The sequence below is a fragment of the Aulonocara stuartgranti genome (assembly GCF_965226115.1).
Source record: "Aulonocara stuartgranti genome assembly, chromosome: 3".
NCBI classification, from domain to species: Eukaryota; Metazoa; Chordata; class Actinopteri; order Cichliformes; family Cichlidae; genus Aulonocara; species Aulonocara stuartgranti.
In genome coordinates, this window is record NC_138941.1 from 50,775,574 (window position 1) to 50,787,125 (window position 11,552).

General features: G+C 40.0%; 1 long non-coding RNA gene across 1 annotated transcript in view; it reads left to right on the top strand.

Annotated features, from left to right (window-relative positions):
- The first annotated feature begins 7,070 nt into the window (after positions 1-7,070).
- LOC309703811 overlaps positions 7,071-11,552 on the top strand; it is a 20,045-nt gene continuing 15,563 nt past the window's right edge. The window contains exon 1 of the long non-coding RNA XR_014276039.1: positions 7,071-7,527. This is a non-coding gene — a long non-coding RNA (uncharacterized lncRNA). The remainder of the gene's footprint in view (positions 7,528-11,552) is intronic.

Here is an 11,552-nt window from a genome sequence, read left to right on the forward strand (position 1 = left end):
AGGCTGCCATCTTGCAAATTTGGAGCCAGAGTCTGCGCAGTAGTGACTTGAGGTGGACCGACTGTGTAACGCTCCCGCCCATACACCCGCTGGACATGACCGCAAACATGTCCCTCTACACTTTTTATGTAGCCCAGTGTTATGGCCCGTCTAGGCGCGGCCAGACCACAACATAAAGGGTGATCCATCCCCGTCCAACCCCAAGCAGCACGTCACACACTTAATATTTTGTGACAGTGATTTATTTACAATAAGTGCAGTTAAACAAAGGAAGGGAGCATATCATAACTTCAGGGTGAACCCAAGGCCAAAACAACAAACAAAAGGTAACCTATCTCAGGAATAAACACAACTTACCTACTCAAAAGAACTAAACCAAATGACAATCACTTTCCTCCTTGCCTAACAAAAACAGGAGAAAACTGATCAAACAAAAAGGCGGTCCACCCCTACATGCTCTTACATTAACATAATATTTTGACACAGTGAACGGTCTGCCGGTTGGGTTGGGCCGAGGATGAATGAATTGGCAATCCCTGGCGGTCTCTTCTTATCCGCTGCCTCCCAGTCCTCAGCCAATCGGTGTGAGCCATCCACCCTGGATGCACCAATCCCGGAGGAGCACCTGGACACTCAAATTCACACATGATTACGATCACAGTCATAACACCCCCTTTCCCAAGAATTAACATTACCCCCAAAATGTTTAATTCAAGGAGAAAGTGCTCTAGACAGGGCATCAGCCAACACGTTCTCTTTCCCTTTCTTGTAATTGATCTCCAAGTTAAAATCTTGCAATAACAACGACCAGCACATAAGTCTTTGATTGGAGTTGCGCATTTGGGAAAGAAACACCAGTGGGTTGTGATCGGTAAACACCTGCACAGGCAGCACACTTGACCCGACATAGACCTCAAAATGCTGTAACGCAAGGAGTAAGGCAAGAGCCTCTTTTTCAATGGTGCTATAATGGGCCTGGTGTCTGTTATCGAGTTTTTTGCTGGTTTACCGCGACTGACGACTCATTTAATTAAGGTAAATACAACCATGTCACTGTTATAAAAAAAAGAAACACAGCTTATCATTTTATAGTTCTAAAATCACTCTGTTGTTAATTCGTTAGCTAGATTAGCCGCTAGCATACGCACTGTGTTGGAGGCTTGTTGCTAGTTAGAAATGCTACACACCTGTTACTCTAATAGTCTGTGTTATTGAATGATTCAGCACTTCTTAGGGTTTTTTTTTATCCATTTTTAGACAGCGATGAGATCATCTGCACACTCTACAGAGGCTCAGAGTTACTGTTAATATCAAAAATATAATGCTGTCCTTTGAGATTTTAACATAAGACTGTGAGTGTAATGGATCTAAAACGGTTTAAATCTTCAGAGCCCTCTACAGCCTGGTGACATGGAAACTTTAAAAACATCAGCAGAATGTTTCAGTAGTGTAGTGTAATTTGTTTTTTTCATTTAATAATAGAGTCCATATTATATCAATGGCTACATTCACCCTGGACAGAAACTAGTGAGGGAGACCTGGGTTTCCTGGGTCCAGAGGTTTGGAGAAACTTCTTCCCTTTCTTTCATCACAGCTGTCCTGTGCCAGATGTTCTGTTGACCCACTGAGAGAGGCATCATTTAAGAAACAACAGGAACACTGAAGCTCATCGCATTGATCAAGCAGGACTCATGACCTTCACCAACAGCTCCCTCACAGGGAAATCTTCAGAGCTCCCCCGTAGGCCCGCCCCAGGAGATGGATAAACCCAGCATTTCATGAACACTGTGATGGAGACCTTTGGTTTGTGTAATGTTATAAATACTCGGATACTCCCCAGAGGCTCCGGACTTTTACATAAAGATATTATATTCAGTCCTGTAGAAACTTATATATTTAAAAACATATGATCCTCTCTGGTTACTCTGGTATGAATAACTTTGAATCACTTTGTGGTAAATAACACAGTATCTGCAAAAAACTGTGAAAGAATTCCAGATCACAAGTTTGTAGTTCAACATACAAGTGACGACCTTTGACCTTCATCAGGTTTTATTTAATTGTGTCAGAGAAACTCAAACGTGCTCTTCATGCAGCTGAGTACATAAAGTGTTTAAAATGGAAGCTGTGCAGGTCTGAGATCAGCAGCTAAGTGAAACACCAAACTGAGGTCCTGTTAATGCTGAAATATAGTGACACAGTTACATGAGTGATTAATCCTTTTGTTTTTTGTCTTTAACTGTATCAATAAAGCTGCAGCTTTCACCACAGCACATGTGGTACTTTAACCTTTGTACTGTTTTCATCAGTTCATTTTGCAGTTAACATGTGAACATGTTGGATGATCTGTCTGCTGTCACTGGGTGGTGCTGAGGTCTGAATCTGAGGGCAGCTCCTGTAGTCACAAAGACAACAGAATCATCACAAACTCAAATGTAAATTGTATCCCTCAAAATTGAAATAAAGCTGATTCTTCTGTCCTCACACACTCAGGATCTGAAGTTCTTCTCTTCTTTTTTCAGTATTACAGTACACTACTGTACTTTAATCCATACTTCCCGATTAATGAGGAGTTACTGAAGTACAAGCTTTTTTTTAAAAAAAAAATGTTTCTGTCTTTACAGATGTGGCAAGAGACTGAAAACATGCTGTTGTTTGCACATATTTAATAATCAGCTCTGCACAGGAGCTGAGGCAGGGTGCAGCCTGTTGCTTTTACAGTATCATACTTGTAATAAAAGTACAGTAACAGTAATTAGTGACTGAGTAGCCCGGAGCGTTTCTCTTGATTTCTTTAGTCGGGTAAATTCATTCACCTGCACAGATTAGCTAAACGAACCCTGACAGCCGAGTGCTCATCTTAACTAGCTAGGTCTCAGGTCCTATACCAGTCTCTTTATTTATAGAAACAAAATGGCCCTACAGCTCTTACTGACTAATTTAACAAGGTAACATCAAACAAACAAAACATTGAAACAAATATTAACCTACAAATAAACTTGTAAATAAACCCCAGAATATAAGTAAACTAACAACAAACTTTAACTAATTTCAAAATAATAAAAAATAAGAACAAATAGCTCCTACACAGCAAATTCTGGTCTTTGGAATAAACTCTCTGGGAGTTCAGATTAACTACATTTGAGTGTACATGCGTGACCATCGAATGAACTCTAGTGCCGAGTTAGAGTAACTCTTTTCCGGGAGTTGATTTTTCAACTCTTTATAGGAGTTAAAACTAAACTCTCATGGAGTAAAATTTCTACTACCATATAGAGTAAAATTTAACTCATAACTAGAATTAAATTTAATATTAACTCTTTTATAGTGTTACTCATCAAATGAAAAAAGTTTTAGGTGCAAATTACTACAAAAATGTCAGTAACGTGTAAAGGTAATGGTGGTCCCCGTGGTAATCGGAGCACTAGGTGCGGTGACTCCCAAGCTAGGCGAGTGGCTCCAGCAGATCCCGGGAACAACATCGGAGATCTCTGTCCAGAAGAGCGCAGTCCTGGGAACAGCTAAGATACTGCGCAGGACCCTCAAGCTCCCAGGCCTCTGGTAGAGGACCCGAGCTTGAAGGATAAACCGCCCGCAGGGGCGTGCTGGGTGTTTATATATATATATCATAATAATCTGACAATACATATAATATTGGCCAGTTCAAACTCACTGCTATAATAACTAAGAATGATTAATATAATAACTATACAGGGAGTGCAGAATTATTAGGCAAATGAGTATTTTGTCCACATCATCCTCTTCATGCATGTTGTCTTACTCCAAGCTGTATAAGCTCGAAAGCCTACTACCAATTTAGCATATTAGGTGATGTGCATCTCTGTAATGAGAAGGGGTGTGGTCTAATGACATCAACACCCTATATCAGGTGTGCATAATTATTAGGCAACGTCCTTTCCTTTGGCAAAATGGGTCAAAAGAAGGACTTGACAGGCTCAGAAAAGTCAAAAATAGTGAGATATCTTGCAGAGGGATGCAGCAGTCTCAAAATTGCAAAGCTTCTGAAGCGTGATCATCGAACAATCAAGCGTTTCATTCAAAATAGTCAACAGGGTCGCAAGAAGCGTGTGGAAAAACCAAGGTGCAAAATAACTGCCCATGAACTGAGAAAAGTCAAGCGTGCAGCTGCCAAGCAGTGGCGTGTCTAGAAAATTTTTGTTGGGGGGGCCAGGTAGAGGCACAGATTTGGAGAAGGGTAGCAGATGTAAATGGCAGATAATGTTAAAAACAATTCTACCAACCGTTAACCATAATTCAATAACCCTATAAACCTAATAACTAGTGATGGCCAAATGAAGCTTTCCGAAGCACTGAAGCTTGTATTGAAAAACGGTTCATTACTCGAAGCTTTTCAACACAGTCCTCTCCGGTGACATCTGGTGGTGAAAATTTTGAAGAGCAGCTTGAATCTGCAAAATAAAACGGACTGCTCAATCATCGCTGCTCACTCAAGAGTGGAGTTCTCTCTGATATTGGGCCACCGTTCCGTTGCTTTGAACATGTAATTGGTTTTGTTTTCTCGATTGGGGGGCTGAAAAAAATGTAATGCGTATTTGCGTAATACATTTTGATCAATAAACTTTCCCTATTTAAACATGCACTATGGTGTGGCCTTTCTTTGCTCATAACTCCTTGATGTTGGTAAATACAATAAGTGAGCAATATATATAATATACATATGATAACGCACAGCACATTATGGAGTATGCCCCTGCTGTGGAGTCCTGCCTCCATCTACTTGTCGTTTAATCACTGGACAGCTGGACAGGTTCATACAAAATATTAGATGAGGCCAATTGTCCTATACATATTTTTGACCTAGGGGTGGGATTGATTGTGAACTGGAAAGGGAAAATGCTTAGGAAGCTGAGTAGGGCTGCATCGTCACTGATTTGTAGAATCATTTTGATTCGATACAGGATCCGATTCAATTTGATTGGAATCTGGAAAGTTTTGCCTCAGTCAGAAATATTACAAGTCTGATCATTTAACAGTATATATCCATAATTTCGTATCTATTAAAAGAAAGCTGACACATGTGAGACTTAATTAGAGATGTAAACAGAGAGTTATGAAACCTGCAGCTGCAGAAGCCAGCGGGAAAAAAAAAGAGGCAAACACAGCGCGGACCCGCCGACACATCAAAATCTGATTCTGACGCGTCGGGTCCGCACTCTGTGTTCACGTTTGTATGCAGAATCCGTAAACCTGCTCGCAGTTACTGTTTTAGCTGCATGGTGTTTGACGACATGTTGTGAGGTTTAACCTGAGATGCTGGCGTTTCAGGCATAATAACGTTAATTTACAAATCGACACGGGATTTTAATGAATCAATATCACTTTATTCAATTTAGCATGGATTGTAATCAGAAAGGCGATAATCAAAACCCACCCCTAATCAAGAACTTGCAAAGTAAAAACATGATCTATGTAAGGTAGCCCTTTTGTTATTTACAGTTAACAAGAGGATTAGTGTTACTGTGTGCTGGCTGAGTCTGTTTCTTTTCTTAGAAATAGTTTCTCCTGCCCTGGAGAAAATCCACTTGCATGGAACAGAAGAGGCTGTGGAGTGCAGGAACCACACTGCAAGCTGGTAGATATGCAGGTATTCCTGGGTCCTGCAGACTATCACCTAAAAACAATAAACAAAATGATTTTCTAAACTGTGTAGCAATGTAATGTACGTATAGTGTCAAATACATTTTTGTAGTCTTCATCAGCTTTAATTCACATGGAAGTGTTCCTAAAGTCATATGCTGTAATGATATTTACATTATGAAAACATGATTTTGGACATTTCAAGTTTTTCACTTCGGCAGATAAAATGAATTGAGCAAAATCAACTCAAAATATTCCCACACGCCAGAACGTCCTCTCTTCCTCGCTGGCTCCATATTTGTCAGTGGAATGATCACCTCGTCGCTATCTGTCACCATCAACACACTCCACGAATCCCGTGGATGATTCACTTCCTTATATCCGTTTGAATCAGGTACCGAAGCAGTTACGTGCGTAATGAAGCTTCGGACGTCACTGGTCACGTGACTTTTGCCAAACGAAGCAAGCCTCGACACAGTGCTTCTGAACCAGTGTGTTGTTTTTTTCGACACACGCTCCGGAGCGTCAGCTTCAAGCGGGCCATCACTACTAATAACCGAATGCGCTTTTAACTCTTATTAGAATGAGATTTTAACCACTATGGTGCAAAGTTTTTAGATACTGCGTTGATAAAGTACAAGAGATACAATCAGTCAGTGTTTATTCAGCAGTCAAGGACATCAATATTTGCATAGTATTTTTACTGACATGTAGTGCACATATGTTTTGGGCAAAAACATTTTTGAATATTAAAATACGAACATTTTTAACATACAATTGGCAAATTAGCCAATGCCAATGCAAAACCAATGCCTGTTAAAAAAAAGAAGATAATCTTCTCACAAACTGGTGTTTGATTTTGAAACTGGAAAAAAATGGGGAAACAACTGAAAAGACTAACATTTGAATAAAACCTGAAAGGAAGTAAATACTTTCTATGCTGCCTTATGGTAAACTTTGGTAATATTGATGTATAAAGAACAACACTGGCTGATGATGAAATACTGTCAGCTGGCATGGTGACACTGCCAGTATTAACCTGCAGGAAAAAGGAAAAAGTTGAGCGTGCACGGGCAGAAATGTTGAGAGCGCGAGCAACACATTGCGAGCGAGTGCAAATGCAAAAACTGAGCGAGAGGGGCTGCTATTGTGTGTGTATATGGATAATAGCAAACACTGAAATACATTTTTTGCACGCAGCAATGAATTTAGTTCACTCAAATTTAGGTTTTTCTTCACTCAAAATAAATTTCTTCTCAAAATGCAACACTTGCACCTGCAATTTTTTTTAACATGCGCTCAGAATAATGGCACAAAAATAACGCCATAGCTGGAGTGGGACACAGCCATGGTGCAGGGAAATTAGACTTTTGTTTTCAACGAGACAGTAAAACATGTTTCATTGTTCTGTTCCAGTTGGTGGCGGTAATGCACCAGAAACGTTGTTTGCCAACCGCCATCACACATAAAGAAGAAGTAATCGTCCACAGAGCAGAAAGTGGGCTTAGAACACGGTGGATCGTACTTTTATCTTCCACGGGGACTTTTATATTTTTTTCAAGTCGGCTAAAGCAAAGATCGTGTGGCTGTGCTGAGCTTCCTTACTGCTCGCCCTCTGGTCTCCGGCAGATCAAGTTTCTGTTTCTGATGCTTGATTGGAAAGATATACGCTCTCGTAGCTCACGCAGCTTGGCCTCTCGGTGACAACGCCAAGTCATCCTGTCGGTCAGTTTGGAATAAATCACCTGTAAACAAATAACTTGCCCTCGTGGTGATTGACGGGAGTAACATGCTGGGGAGTGGAGGTCAGTGAGCCCACTGTCTCTACCAGTCCTAGTCCAACTGCAAAGCCCCGCTTGCCTCCTTCTCCGCGCGTGGATCTTTAGTTTGAATCAGAGGGGATCGAGGGTGAGTACATTATAATTATATTGGTTGCCTAACTCTATAACTGTCTACAGGGTTTCTCTCTCTTAGCTAATTTTGTTTTCGTCTGTATGTTCTGTTCGGCCCCTGTCATTTTGTCTGACTGGAGTTTCCAGCAATTCAGCACCTTATTTATTTTAATCATTTGTGTTCACCTATTTGTTTTCCTTCATATGAAGTAGGGCTGCCAAGATTAGTCGACTAGTCATGATCGTGGACTAATCCAATTTAATAGTCGACGCCTCGCAGTAGTGATGGCCCGCTTGAAGCTGACGCTCCGGAGCGTGTGTCGAAAAAAACAACACACTGGTTCAGAAGCACTGTGTCGAGGCTTGCTTCGTTTGGCAAAAGTCACGTGACCAGTGACGTCCGAAGCTTCATTACGCACGTAACTGCTTCGGTACCTGATTCAAACAGATATAAGGAAGTGAATCATCCACGGGATTCGTGGAGTGTGTTGATGGTGACAGATAGCGACGAGGTGATCATTCCACTGACAGATATGGAGCCAGCGAGGAAGAGAGGACGTTCTGGCGTGTGGGAATATTTTGAGTTGATTTTGCTCAATTTATTTTATCTGCCGAAGTGAAAAACTTGAAATGTCCAAAATCATGTTTTCATAATGTAAATATCATTACAGCATATGACTTTAGGAACACTTCCATGTGAATTAAAGCTGATGAAGACTACAAAAATGTATTTGACACTATACGTACATGACATTGCTACACAGTTTAGAAAATCATTTTGTTTATTGTTTTTAGGTGATAGTCTGCAGGACCCAGGAATACCTGCATATCTACCAGCTTGCAGTGTAGTTCCTGCACTCCACAGCCTCTTCTGTTCCATGCAAGTGGATTTTCTCCAGGGCAGGAGAAACTATTTCTAAGAAAAGAAACAGACTCAGCCAGCGCACAGTAACACTAATCCTCTTTTTAAATGTAAATAACAAAAGGGCTACCTGACATAGATCATGTTTTTACTTTGCAAGTTCTTGATTAGGGATGGGTTTTGATTATCGCTTTTCTGATTACAATCCATGCTAAATTGAATAAAGTGATATTGATTCATTAAAATCCCGTGTCGATTTGTAAATTAACGTTATTATGCCTGAAACGCCAGCATCTCAGGTTAAACCTCACAACATGTCGTCAAACACCATGCAGCTAAAACAGTAACTGGGAGCAGGTTTACGGATTCTGCATACAAACGTGAACACAGAGTGCGGACCCGACGCGTCAGAATCAGATTTTGATGTGTCGTCGGGTCCGCGCTGTGTTTGCCTCTTTTTTCTTCACTGGCTTCTGCAGCTGCAGGTTTCATAACTCTCTGTTTACATCTCTAATTAAGTCTCACATGTGTCAGCTTTCTTTTAATAGATACGAAATTATGGATATATACTGTTAAATGATCAGACTTGTAATATTTCTGACTGAGGCAAAACCTTCCAGATTCCAATCAAATTGAATCGGATCCTGTATCGAATCAAAATGATTCTACAAATCAGTGACGATGCAGCCGTACTCAGCTTCCTAAGCATTTTCCCTTTCCAGTTCACAATCAATCCCACCCCTAGGTCAAAAATATGTATAGGACAATTGGCCTAATCTAATATTTTGTATGAACCTGTCCAGCTGTCCAGTGATTAAACGACAAGTAGATGGAGGCAGGACTTCACAGCAGGGGCATACTCCATAATGTGCTGTGCATTCTCATATGTATATTATATATATTGCTCACTTATTGTATTTACCAACATCAAGGAGTTATGAGCAAAGAAAGGCCACACCATAGTGCATGTTTAAATAGGGAAAGTTTATTGATCAAAATGTATTACGCAAATACGCATTACATTTTTTTCAGCCCCCCAATCGAGAAAACAAAACCAATTACATGTTCAAAGCAACGGAACGGTGGCCCAATATCAGAGAGAACTCCACTCTTGAGTGAGCAGTGATAATTGAGCAGTCCGTTTTATTTTGCAGATTCAAGCTGCTCTTCAAAATTTTCACCACCAGATGTCACCGGAGAGGACTGTGTTGAAAAGCTTCGAGTAATGAACCGTTTTTCAATACAAGCTTCAGTGCTTCGGAAAGCTTCATTTGGCCATCACTACCTCGCAGGAATAAGTAGTAGGATTTAAGAGTGTAATAACGGACTGAAACAGAAGATGGCAGCACTGCATGCACAAGGATGTCAGCTGCCGTTAAACCCAGAAGAAGAAGAAGCTGTGTCCCAGAATTCATAGCGCGGCCGTACTCAATTTTCAACAATGGCGGCAGCTAGTTAGTTTTAATATTACTCTTATTATTCTTTCAGTTTTGTTTGGCTTTTTTTCAGTATTTTATTTGTTTCTGAGTAAATCGGTTTGGCTGAGATTAAAGTTATCGTTTTTACACAGCTGAATAAACATCAAGCAGACAACTGATTATCTTAAGTTTGAGATGCTCAAGAATATACTCCGGTGTCCTGTTATATTTTAAATAGCAAGGAGCAGACGACGGAGTTTATTCAACTTCACCAAAACAATCTGCAAATTTCATTAAAATTTATATTATCTTGTCTTTATTTTTAGTTAGCACATACCTTAAACACTTAAAGCTGTAAACTAATGATAATTATATAAGAGCAGATGCATGCTGGTGCAATAAGCTGTACGTTTGGTTTTTTATTTTTACTTAAAAAGAGGTTATACACACACAATACGGTAATATTATGTTGAAGCACAGTATGTATCACTCTGCGAGGCTCCTGCCTACGATAGCCGTAATGCTCCGACAATCCATCAAGCGGTGCGGGTTCGTAGCTTAGCAAAGTCATACTAAAACATTTGACAGATTTTCGAGCGCTGTGTACCACATAAAATCATTTTGAGGTCAGTAAACACAACCAGAATTCATACATAAGGCACACAGTATTATAAGGGGCACTGTCGATTATCAGAAAAATCAAAGGATTGATTTTAAGTGTGCCGTATGAACGGTATGATATGGCCCAGTCCTAGTTGTTACTGACTCTATGAGGCACAATAATGCCATACAATACAACGCTCTGCAGCAGTGCTCTACAACAGTGTTTCCTAACCACTGTGCCGCGGCACACAATTGGTCCAAAAATACAATTTAATAATTACTACAAGTAGAGCAGGGCGATATGGCCAAAAATATTTATCACGATATATATTTGAAAATTTGCGATAACAATATAATTGACAATACAATTGATGCGAGACAAAATACAACTCCACAACTTTACTAGCGCAAAAAAAACCCATCCATTCATTTTCACTTAAGCAAGAAGCTGTTTTTTTTATGTGCTATAAAGCTATATAAAAATGTAACAGTGCAAATGCAAATTCCTTGCTGAAAGTTTAACCAAAAGGCATTTCCAGTAGAAATGGGCTGACATATCCTGAGCATAACCATGTATAATATCCACTGAAGTTAAAAGAGGTGCTTTGCAACATTAAACTGCAGTGTGCCAAATAAAAAAAGTCAAATATGTATTTTTCTGAACATAAGGTGCACGGGATTAGCTATAAGACACATTAAGCTAAACAAAGCAGTCAGATAAATCAAACTACTCAACTCATTCTTCTTGCTTCCTCCACTTCTGTACCATTGATTCATTAATGCTGTATTCTATCACAGCTGCTCTATTCCCATGTTGTTGCAGTATATTAATAACCCTAATCTCATATTGTGGATGGATTATGTCAGTTGTTCTCCTGACTGAAGTTTGGTCCGTGCGATTGCATTTGTCTCTAACCATCAGGAACCTTCACGTTAACTTTTATTGAGTGGAAAAATGGTAGCTTTCATCCTGGAGCTTCACTGTTTATGTTATGCTAACATAGCCGTGTCGCTAGCGATCACGTAGCACATCATTATATACCAGCTAGCCCAACTTCAGTAACCCTACAAACGTCACTGCTGTTTAGTTTTCTGTCTTCATTTATGTTGGAAGTGACAGCAGAGCAGTACGTTTGAATTTTTGTCCAATTATTTCCC